The sequence below is a fragment of the Chrysemys picta genome, chromosome 11 (assembly GCF_011386835.1).
Source record: "Chrysemys picta bellii isolate R12L10 chromosome 11, ASM1138683v2, whole genome shotgun sequence".
NCBI classification, from domain to species: domain Eukaryota; kingdom Metazoa; phylum Chordata; order Testudines; family Emydidae; genus Chrysemys; species Chrysemys picta.
Window position 1 is genome coordinate 52,710,062 of NC_088801.1, and position 12,050 is coordinate 52,722,111.

Below are 12,050 nucleotides of genomic sequence, written 5' to 3' on the forward strand. Positions count from 1 at the left end.
ACAGCCCGGCCCCTGATTGGAGGAGCGGGATGCAGGTCCCCCGGCAGGGCGGGGCCGGCGGCGGCAGGCGGAGGGATGCTGCGGCGGCGGCGGCTGCCCGGGACCGGGCTCTGAAGGCTCTGCGCTGCGCCGCGCCGCGGGGAACCGGACTCTGCTGACAGCCCGCGAGCGCTGCTATGGATCGGGGGAGCTGAGCCGGGATGGGCTGGACCAGCAGCTCTCCGGACTCCCCGCCGCACCGGGCGCGCCTTACACGCTTCCCAGAGCGCCTCCGGCGGGACCCGCAGCCGCTGAGACAGCCAGGGGGCTCCAGCCAGGGCGCACCCCGCTAGAGCTGGCACGTGCGCGGCACGCTCCCTCCCCCCCGCCCATGCCCTCCACGCACAATCCCACACACGCGTGCACACGGCTGCAGTCCCACATGCATGCGGGCTTAGTCGCTTGTGCGCATTGCACGCGCACAGGTACACGCGTGACCCGCAGCAGCTGCGCACATACGATCAGCCCGGGCTCTGGTGAAGTTCCTAGCAACTCCCCCACAGCCCCTGAGCTGTTCGCCCGTGGATGGGTTGGAGTGGGGGTGGGGAATGGCAGGTCGGCTTTAAAGCGGACAAGCAGCCCAGGCGGTTAAAAGGGTGGAGAGGAGGCGATCCGAGGAAAAGGAGACATCCCCGGCCCGGCCCAGAAGGCAGCAGCACGCACCAGATCTCGGCGCGTGCAGCGACAGCAGCATCCCGGCGGAGCAGCTGAAGGAAAACGCACGATCACGGTGGTATGCAGGGCTCTGTTCGCCTCAGACGTTTGTGCTTGGCTGGGAGACTGTGAAACTGCGCGGGAGCCGGTTTGTCCAGCGGGGCTGGCAGGATCCACCTTGCGCCCGCTGCACCCTTCGCAGCCAGACACTCCCCCCTCCATGACCGCTAATGGGGCCATCACTGACCGCCGGAGACGGGCCCTGGGGGGACCCTCCTTCCTCTCTCCTCCCATGTCGCCCGCATCCCACAAGGGAGTCGCTGAACCCCAGTGGCGCGCGGCCGGGGTCCGCGCAGCGCCCTATGTTTGTCTGCTAAGAGGTGCACGTAGAACAGTTTGGGGAGCGCCACGCTTACTCCTAGCCCCGCAAAGGGGACGTCGGGGTCCGCACCCGAGCGCTAGCTGAGCGTGGCAGACAGCAATAGTAGGCTTTCGAATGCAACCTCCCCACCCCGCCCTGCTCTGGCCCGTCTCCTTCCAGTTGTGAGCGCACAGCAGCCAGGTCCCTCCAAGTTAGCGCAGTTGGGCTCTGGTGGATAGGCGTGATGGGGACGAGACCCATCTTCCCCTCAACCTCCCAGGTAAAGAGCCCAGGCTCACAGCCGCCCCCGCCCCCAACAGTTAAAGTGCAGCTGTTCACAGGCTGGGCTGTGGCTTCTCGCTCCTTGTTCAGGGAGGCTCCATAAAAACACGGATCAATTTACCCAGACAGCATCAAAGACTCGTTTTTTTTTTCCCTAGACGCAGCAGCTGAATCAGTTAGGGAAAAGGCAGAGCCATTAGCTAGAACGGTCAGCCCGTAACGCAGAGGACCAGAAATCCAAGGGCTGCACGCGCTTTCTGCGGCAACCCTTTACACACAAGTAAAATCACATCAATATGTTGTGAACGTGGAGAAAGATTTAGAAACTGGGCTGCAGACAAGCATGTTTTCTCTCTGCTGAAGAGCCGCTCGGGCAACTTAATCAGGCTTATGAAAATAAACCAGGCATTACGCTAAATAAAAGGAGAGCCATTACAAAGTGTTTATGCAACAATTATCACGAGGAAACAGGACCTCGCTGCACTTCAGCGCCCGGCTCACAAAATAAAAGATCATCACTGAGGCCTGCAACCTTTTAACGATTTAAAGCGTATTCGAAGGCTAAGTAAATGCTCACTAATCATAAATTCCTTCTTTAGAGTCCCCTTGCCGTACAGTGAAACTCCAGCGGAGTTAATGGTCTTAAAGAGTCAGCAACTACAAGTGCATCTATCATTCCCCTTCCGGCTCCCACATTCCTAAATTATTAAGCACTGCAAGAAATGTCACCTTACGTACAAATGCTGGGGATTTTATGTTGCTTCGTTTAAACACTGCCTGGCTGTAGCAATACCACCAAAGGCGGGGGGGCGGGAGGTGTCTGAAACTGGCAAGCACCACCGTGTGGCAGGAGAACATCAGGCGCTGAATATTGCGACGTTGAAGAAGTAAATAAATATTACGCACATCGGTTTCCTGCTTAACCAGCAGTCGGCACCTGGCCTGAAGTGGGGAGGGGAGGAACGGGTTCCCCACTCTTCCCAAGCAGGGTCAGAGCTGCATCTTTCAGCTTGAACCTGAATTTAACCAGGCACCAAAGTTCATGGCCAAGATTTTCAAAAGTGGGTGCCTATAGCAGCTAAATAAATGGCCTGATTTTCATAAGTACCCAGAGACCTACTACTGCCCAACACTTCTGAAAATCTAGCCAATTATTTTGGCACTTAAGTAAGGAGGTTTTTTTAAAAACAGCTTGGCCTGCCTATTTGACGAAGCAATGTCTTAAAGAGCCTGTTTGTATTAAATACTACTATTAATCCAGGTCTTTTGTTTAGATGACACAGCACCATAGAATACTCTCATAGGGGAACACCTGCAGGAGGGGGCCAGAAAGGTCCAAGAGGCTGAATGCATGGAATTTCCTCCTCATCTTCTCCTGAGGGCTAAGGAATTAGGGGCTGCAGAAAAGGCAGGGGCTGCAGCTTCTCAACCCTGTGAATCCACACAGAGGGGAAATTCTATTCTACACTGGTCCTCTGCTCCTCCTACTGCCCACCAACCTGCCATTACACTGTCATTGTCTACCCACCCTGAGTCCAAGTGCCTTGACTAGGATTAAAGATGTGTTGGTTAGGACATGTTAGCTGATACATTCTAAGATTTAAAAGTCTGGTTTAGACAAGGCAGTTGTGACTTCTAATGTGGTTGCATTGAAAGCTAGATAGGATCATAGGGCTTAACGTCAATGGAGCTACTTGACTTAGACCAAAATCTGGCCCTGGATCTCTTGTGGCTTTTCCTTTCTCTTAACTCCTTGTTCTCTCTCTCTCCTTTCTTTATTCCTTCTCTTTTTTCATTTCATTTCCCCTTCACCCCCTTCCTTTTGTTTTTCTAGTATTTATTGTTTATCCATCACTGAAGTTGTAGAACAGGGAGGAGAGATAATCTATGCATCGAGGAGCTTACCATCTAAACAGACAAAAAGACTAGCAGTCAGACACCTGAAGCACCCACTGACCAGCAGATGGAATCATGACAGATCATTAAGCAGGGGCGATGGAATCCTGACAGAGTTGGCAGTAGAGTTGTGCTCTTTCTTCTCTCCCTCTCTCTGCCCCTTTCCCTCCTCTTTCTCAAAGTCTTTCTGGTCCCAAATCGTCTCGGTTTGTTCCTTCTCTAGCTCTCTCCAATCTCTTTCCATCTTCCCTGGTTTCTCCCCACAGTCTCACTGCTTCTTCCTCCATCTTAGGAATTCTACCTCTTCCCATATCCACAGCCTCTCTTTCCCTCTCTCTCGCCTCTACTCAGACTACGTTCCAGCAATCGTTTCCCAGGCTACCCCCCTAACTTATTTTCCTTTCCCACAACTATGGACTCCAAAATCAGCACAGGCCTTTTCCAGGTGCCTATGATCTAGTGTGGATTTCCAGAAAGTGGAAATTTTAGTCCAGGACCCTCACAAAGCAGGGCCTTTCTTAAATTCCCTTGGCTACCTCACAGTACATATCACAGTGTGTGATAGCAAAGGCAGCTCTGGCATTTACAGAAAGTTAAAGAACACCTGTAATAGAGACCAGTAAAAAAAATGCTAGGATGGCATATTATATTAGGATATGCAGTGCTCAGAATAAGAATTTGAGACACCGATCCACTGGAATGGTCTTATACATAGGTCTGAAAATTAGGCATCTGTTTCATTCTCCTCCATTCAGAAAGAGGCATTTTCTGGTTCCAGATGAAGTCGCAAAGGAGTGTTCCAATGTTTGTGGCTGCCTGCTGACCTTACCTTGGACTCTGGGACTTTCACCAGAGGTCACATATAGCAGCAGCACACAGACATCTGGAATTTGAAATTCATATTTGCCTACATGACTGGCCAGTGAAGGCGCAGTCTCAGATATTGTACCATTACTATCCAAGACTGGTTATCTTCTTGTAAAAGAAACTTTACTCATACAAATATTTTATGATAAAAATACAGCTGCCACAGTATTCAAAATGTCCTGTTTCTTTTTTTCCTTTTTAGACACTTCTTATGAATGACAGACACTGAGATACAATAATTTTCTCATATAGTACCTAGTTGAGAAACGCACATTCTTCTGCACTATTAATCCCTTTTTGCACACAGTCTATTGTTAGCACATTATTCTCAGCTACACTTCAGCACATAGGCCACTTCATATCTGCATTCATCTATATTCCCATGCAATCACAACTACATGAAAACTACTATCTGCAACTGGAGTGTCAGATTCTCTCCCATCACTATCCCACTATGGCTGCTTTGTGTCTCTCTGATGTGGCAAATGAGTCTGAAGCCAGTAGATCCAGCTCTCTGAGGATGCTCAAGGTAACTTAGAGCCCCAAGCACAAGGAGCATTTCTGGGAGAACAGGAATGTGACTGGAATATTCCTGTTCTCCTACACAGGCCTCAGAAGCTGGAATGGCTCCTTGAGGGCCGGGTCCAGGATAATGTTCTGAAATGGTTTGAATCCTTTCCGGAGGAGAGCACCCCCTGAGTAGTGATGGGAAACTGCACTTCCATTCAGACGCTTCACTTGTGAACATAACAACGGCCATGCTGGATCAGACCAATGGTCTATCTAGCCCAGTATCCTGTCTTCTGACAGTGCTTCAGAAAGAATGAACAGAACAGGGCAATTATTGAGTGATCCATCCCGTCATCCAGTCCCAGCTTCTGGCAGTCAGAGGTTTTGGGAACACCTGGAGAATGGGGTTGCATCCCTGACTATCTTGGCTAAGACCAAGAATGGACATATCCTTCATGAACTTACCTAATTCTTCTTTGAACCCAGTTATACTTTTGGCCTTCACAACATCCCCTGGCAATAAAGTCCCATAGGTTGACTATGCAATGCATGAAGTAGTACTTCCTTATGTTTATTTTAAATTGCTGCCTATTATTTTCATTGGGAGACCCTTGGTTCTTGTGTTATGTAAACAGCGCTTTCCTATTGCTTTCTCCTCATCATTCATGATATTATACACCTCTATCATATCCCCTCTTAGTCATCTTTTTTCTAAGCTGAACAGTCCCAGTCTTATTAATCTCTCCTCATATGGAACCTGTTCCAAACCGCTAATCATTGTTATTGCCTTCTCTGTACCTTTTCTAATTTGAATGTATTTTTTTTTAAATTGACCAAAACTGCATGCAGTATTCAAGGTGTGGGTGTACTATGGATTTATATAGTAGCATTATGTTTTCAGTCATTATCTATCCCTTTCCTTATGGTTCCTAAAATTCGGTTACCCTTTTTGACTGCTACGGCACATTGAACAGTCATTTTCAGATAACTATCTACAATGATTCCAAGATCCCTTTCTTGAGTGGTAACAGCTAATTTAGTCCCCATCATTTTGTATGTATAGTTGGGATTACGTTTTCCAGTGTGCATTTCTTTGTACTTATCAACACTGAATTTCATCTGTCATTTTGTTACAAAACTGGATGACTGGGTGAGATCCCTCTGTAACTCTTCACAGTCTGCTCTGGACTTACCTATCTTGAGTAATTTTGTGTCATCATTTAGGAATATGTTGAACAGAACTGGTCTCAGCACAGATCTTTGGAGTACCCTGCTATTTACCTTTTTCCATTGTAAAAACTGATTATTTATTTCTATCCTTTGTTTCCTATCTTTTAACCAGTTATTGATCCATGAGAGGACCTTTCCTCTTATCCAGGACTGCTTAGCAGCGGCAGCTCCAGGCACCAGAGCTCCAGGGGGCACCCTGCTGGTCTCTGCGAGGGCGGCCGTCAGGCAGCCTTCGGCAGCATGCCTGTGGGTGGTCCGCCGGTCCCGTTGATTCGGTGGCAATTCGGCAGCAGGTACGCCGAAGTCGCGTGACTGGCGGACCTCCTGCAGGCGTGCCACCCAAGGGAGCCTACCTGCTGTGATTGGGGCGGCAAAAAAGCTAGAACCACCCCTTCTGCTTAGTTGCTCACAGACCTTTGGTATGGAACCTTGTCAAATGCTTTCTGAAAGTCCAAGTTCACTGTATCAACTGGATCAGCCTAGTCCACATGCTTGATGACATCCTCAGATAATTCTAAGAGATTAGTGAGGCATGATTACAAAAAAATGCGTTGACTCTTCCCCAACATATCATGTTTATCTGAGAGTCCGATAATTCTGTTCTTTACTATAGCTTCAATCAATTTGCCTCGTACTGAAGTTAGGCTTACCAGCCTGTAATTACCAGGATCATCTCGGGAGCTTTTTTTTTTTTTTTTTTTTTAAATCAGCGTTACATTAACTATCCTCCAGTTATCTGGTACAGAGGCTGATTTAAATGTCAGATAACATACCAGAGTTAGTAGCTCTGCAATTTCATATTTGACTTCTTTCAGAACTCTTGGGTGAACACCATCTAGTCACGATGACCTATTTCTCTTTATCAATTTGTTCCTAAACCTCCTCTACTGACACCTCAATCCAGTATTGTTCCTCAGATTTGTCCCCTAAAAAGAATGACTCAGTTGTAGGACTCTCCCTCACATCCTTTGTAGTGAAGACCAATGCAAAGAATTAGCTTCTCTGCAACGGCCTTGTTTTCCTTTAGTGCTCCTTTAGCACATTCATTGTCCCAGTGGCCCTACTGATTGTTTGGCGGGCTTCCTGCTTCTAATGACTTAGAAATTTGCGGTTAGTTGTTGTGCTTTTGCTAGTTCTTCAAATTCTTTTTTGGTGAATTTTGGTCTAATTCTACTTTTACATTTGACTCCCCTAGGGCTCCTTTTTATTGTCCTCTGTAGGATTTGACTTCCAGGTTTTAAAGGATTCCTTCTTGCCTCTAACTGCCTCTTTTTCTCTGTTGTTTAGACATAGTGGCATTTTTTTGGTTGTCTTACTGTATGCTTGTTTTTATATTTGGAGTAGACATTTAGTTTAAGCTTCTATTATGGTGTTTTTATAGTTTCTATGCATCTTGCAGGCATGTCACCCCTGTGACTGTTTCTTTTAATTTCCATTTAACTAGCTTCCTCATTTTGGTGTAGTTCCCTGTGATAGAGTGCAGGGAGTGAACAAGTGAGCCTGCACTCTGATCACTGACACGCCAATTACTTATTCAGAGAAAGTTGATTGAGATAATTAGATAATCAGGCTGGGTGGGATAAAAAGGCAATTAGCCCATCAGCCTAAATCTGATAAAGAGGCACAGAAAGGAAGAACAAGAGTGTAGGGGAGGAAACAGAAACAGTGCCAGCTGAGTCCAATCAAATAGAAGGCCTCAGGGAAGGGAGACGTCTGTTCCCCTCAGGGTCCTGATGAGAGGGCCAAAGGCACTGAAGATATTGTAAATGGACCATTGCATAGGGAATGTAGTGGTGTTGGTGGAGGGAACTCAAACTAAATGGCACTGTGAATGTACAACTAGTAGAGTCTACTCAGTTTCTGCAGGACACGAAGACAGGAGGAAAGACATGCCCTGTTACATTCTCCTTTTAGAAGTTAAATGCTACTGTGGTGGGTTTCTTTGGTATTTTGCCCCATACAACGATGTTAAGTTTAATTACGCTATGGTCACTACTACTGACCAGTTCAACTATATTCACTTCTTGGACTAGAGCCCACAAGGATCATTGTCTTTCTGGTCCTATTCAACATCTACATGCAGCCATTAGGTAAACTGGTCAGATGACATCGACTCAGGATTGGATGTTTTTCTAAAATATATGCTCTAGGAATTATTTTAGGGAAGTTCTTTGGCCTGTGTTATAGATCAGATTAGATGATCACAATGGTCCCTTCTGGCCTTGGAATCTATGAAGTTCTAGTAATATACAGATGACATACAGGTCTATTTATATGACCACATATGATTATACCATCACCACCAAGATGGCTTAGTGCTTGGATGAGATCAGCTCATGGATGTAGAAGAGCTGGTTGAAGCTGAACCCAAGCAAGATAGAGATGATGCTGGTGGACAGAGAATAGCATTTTGAAGAACTTGCAGCTATGGTGCAGTCCTAGTTGCTTGAAGATTCACATCCACAATTGGTCAGCTCAGTCAGTTGCTTAGGCATGCTCCTAGGTTCCTCCCTGATGTTAAACTCTCACATAGCAAGATCCTTTCTACCATTTCCAGGCAACTACTTCCCATCCCAGTGAATGATGACTTGACCTCAGTTTTTCATGCTTTTGTCATCTCTTGCCAAGGTACATTGCATTGCTGTAGTCCAACCAAGAAGCCTTCAGCATTTAAGAAACTCAAAACAGACTGCTACAGCACATCCCCTCAGCAACACAGGTTCCCACGGGCACATCAGACCTGTCCTCTACTCCCTACAGAATACAAAATCAAATTCAAGTCCTTGGTCCTTATCTTCAAGGTGCTCTATGGCCTGGGCCCAGGGTACTTAAAAGCTCCAGGATGAAGACCATGATTAACAATTTTGCTCCTCTAGACTATGGAACTTTCTACAATAACAGTAAAGCTTGTCTGCGTAGGAGACAGAGCATTCTTGTGGGCTAGCCCAAGAATGTGGAATGAACTGCTCCAGGAACTAATGATTATCATAAAGCTCATCACCTTCTGCTCCAGGTGCAAGACACATTTCTTTGAGCATGCCTGCTCTCTCTCTCTCACACACACAATATAAAATAAAAACCAAACAAAAAATCCAAAACAAAACACTCCACTGCACACATTACCCCCCCCCCCCCCCCCGGGAAGAACATGAGAACAAACACGTGACAAAGAGGTTAGTCTCATTGTTCAATGCTCTAGTGGAAGGCACTCAAATAAGAGATAGGTAGTATTATTTCTACTACTACAGTGATAAGTGCAGGATAAGAACCTAGATAAAATAGAATGGACACTTGCCAATCCCAGGATGAAGGGGACATACGGGTGATCTAAAGCCATCTTTTACCCTCCCCTCTTTGCCCCAGTCCTGAGCACAGCTGTGCTGGACTGGAGAACCTAGCTCCATAGGGGTGCTAGAGCACCTACAGTTGTGAGGTGGAATCCTCTGCCTAGTTTCTCTTTTTAATATGATTTAAAATATTAACTTCCATACAACAAAACCAGAGAGTTTGATTTTTAACCACAGGATAAAATTGTTCAGGATATAATCTATCAGTTTGGAGTTCTAGCTTGTACTCTTGTGCTATTTGCCATCCACCACAAATCACATCCAGTATTCCCAACTTTGAACAGACTACCCAGGTTTGAACAGTTTTACCAAAAAGTCAGTGGTTTTAGCCCTGCACTTTTGTAAGTCCCATGCTCCTATCAGAAGCGAGTGTTGGAGCACATTTTATTATGTCATATGCTTGCTGGAATAAGCAGTACACATGGGCCTACTCTGATGCATATCAAAAGGGTACTGTTTGTCTATATCTGATTGCACAGATTTTATACTGCTTTCAGCTAACTCATAGATCTGAATGCAAAATACAGCACACTCGGACATCACATGGATTTCTGATGCTCTTAGGGGCTCCTTTGGGTCTTTAAACCAATGAATAGATCACATTCATCTGCATATTTTCTCCCTCCATTCATGACCAAAATAACATGGATTTTAATCTTCATTTGAACTAGTGAGCAATCCAAGCACATTTCATTGCCAGTTACGCAACTAAAAGTATAATTCACTGTAATTATTTCAGAGCACAAAGTGGGAAAGAACACAAAAGAATGAAAAAATCTGTTTATATAAACATGAGAAGGCTCAGCATTTCCTGGCATGTGACATGCCTCTCAGCAGACTGTGTCAGCCTTTGATTTTTGACTGAAGCATTCCACAGCCTCAGTGGCAAAAAGCAGTCTTGTGATTTACTTTACATTTCACTGAGTTTTATGGCACATGCTAGGAAATAGGGAAAACCTAAGTGCAAAATGTTATTGTACATTCTGGTACCGTATATAGCACTGGTTGGGCTATATGAAATTGATAGGAACAATCACAAATAGGGCAAGAAAACTAAGGAAGAATATTATTGTACGCAGTGGTGTTGTAGCCGTGTTGGTCCCAGGATATTAGAGAGACAAGGTGGGTGGGGAAATATCTTTTATTGGGCCATCTGTGAATATTGACATTTTACTTTTTGGTTATACATAAGTAGATTAAAATGTATGGATTCTGACAGTTTATGTAGTACAGTTCTGGAGTTTTAAAATTTCACCTTCTAGCAGGGCTTTTTACATAGGAATTCAATGTTAATGCCATTCATTCCAGAAGAGCAGGAATGAATGTCCTCTTCAAGACAGGTAGAAATTCATAATTCTGCTTACGAAGGTCAACCAACTCAAAACTCTCACTTTTTATTGAGTCACAAGAAACCTAGTTCCTACAAGCCTCATTAGTAAGCAAAATCTCTGATACAATAAACACTGAAAATCACTTGTTTCTCCCAGGACAGACAATAGTTCAGTGGATTAAGTGACATGGCAGCTCTTGAGAGAGTTATATCTAAAAGGGAAAACTTTCCAAATTTGATGACATTTGGCTTTTATTTTTAGAGTTGTTTGACTGGCAGATAATTATGGAATGGTGATGGGTATATGGCACTGTATTGCTGCAGGTGGGACAGCTCTGGAGATAGTTATAGAATGACGTCATTCCTGTATGATGTCAATTTCCTGGCTCCGCATGGTGTTTCTTCTGACTGATACACAATGTTCTGTGTGTCATCTTTCCCTTATTTCCTGTTGCTTCCCCCCTCCAGGTTTTGGCTCCTGTTCTTGGAGTTTTCTTGCAACACAGGAAGAAATGTAAGAATATTATTGCGCAGTATAATGAATATAGCTTTATTTGGTACTTACTTTTGATTGTTATTATTTCATTGGGATTTTTAGAACTGTTTGTTCTCTATTGTGCAATCAAAACATTTCCTCAAAAGAACAGACACAGTCAAAGACATTTTCACTGGTGGGGGTGTTAGAGGGAATTAATTCCCTCAGCCTAAAACCCATTGTCTTTTTGTTCTATGTGGGTGGAGACTAGGGAGATGAAATTCATCCCCCCCACCCACCCACACACACACACTCAAACGGGGCCTCTATGCAGCTCCCGTCTACTCAGGTAATATTCCTATCAAGTACCAGGAAGAATTTAAGATTTTGACTTATGAAAACTTAAAGGGCTTGGGACTTACTTATCGGAAAGGCCACCCTTCTCCCCCTGTGACATACTGCCATAGTTGTGGTCAGCAGAGGTGCCCGCAGGATCCCCATTCATGAGAGAGAGTGATGTTAGATGACAGGGCATTGTCCATGACAGTGTGATGTCCCTGGTCTTGAATCTAGGTCTGGGAGTACTCCAAGACAGCTACTGTATCCTTGCTTCAACCTAATGTCTGCTGAAACCTGGTGGGCTGAGAAGCTAGTAGGATGATAGCCTCAGCCAAGGCACCAACCACAAGAAGTGTGATTGGAGAATTGCCCAGCTCCACCAATTGGTCCAACCATGGTGTACTATTTACGCCAGAAGGAAGCACAAGAAGTTTGTCCAAGAAACAAGGTGATTTCCTGTTGTGGCTGCACTGGATCCTGCTTGTGTCGGCCTCCTGCACCCAACCCTGTTCCCGATTCCTGCTCTGCTCCTGGCTCCTGCCTTTGCTCCTGTTCCTACTGTACTCCTGCTCCATGCTTGATCCTTGCCTCTCCTCCAGTTCTGGTCCTTACACCTCGCCTCCAATCATCGCTTACCAGCCCTGGCTCTGACCTTGGCCTCTGACTTCTGTCCCTGGCTCTGACACTTGGGGGTCTGACCTTGGCTCTGACCCTCAGCTT

At 45.7% G+C, this 12,050-nt stretch overlaps 1 long non-coding RNA gene across 1 annotated transcript; it reads left to right on the forward strand.

Annotated features, from left to right (window-relative positions):
• The first annotated feature begins 26 nt into the window (after positions 1 to 26).
• Positions 27 to 11,078, forward strand: LOC103306440 (uncharacterized). The gene is made up of 2 exons (XR_010591625.1): positions 27 to 772; positions 8,468 to 11,078. It is a non-coding gene; the product is annotated as an uncharacterized LOC103306440 (long non-coding RNA).
• The last annotated feature ends 972 nt before the right edge of the window (positions 11,079 to 12,050 follow it).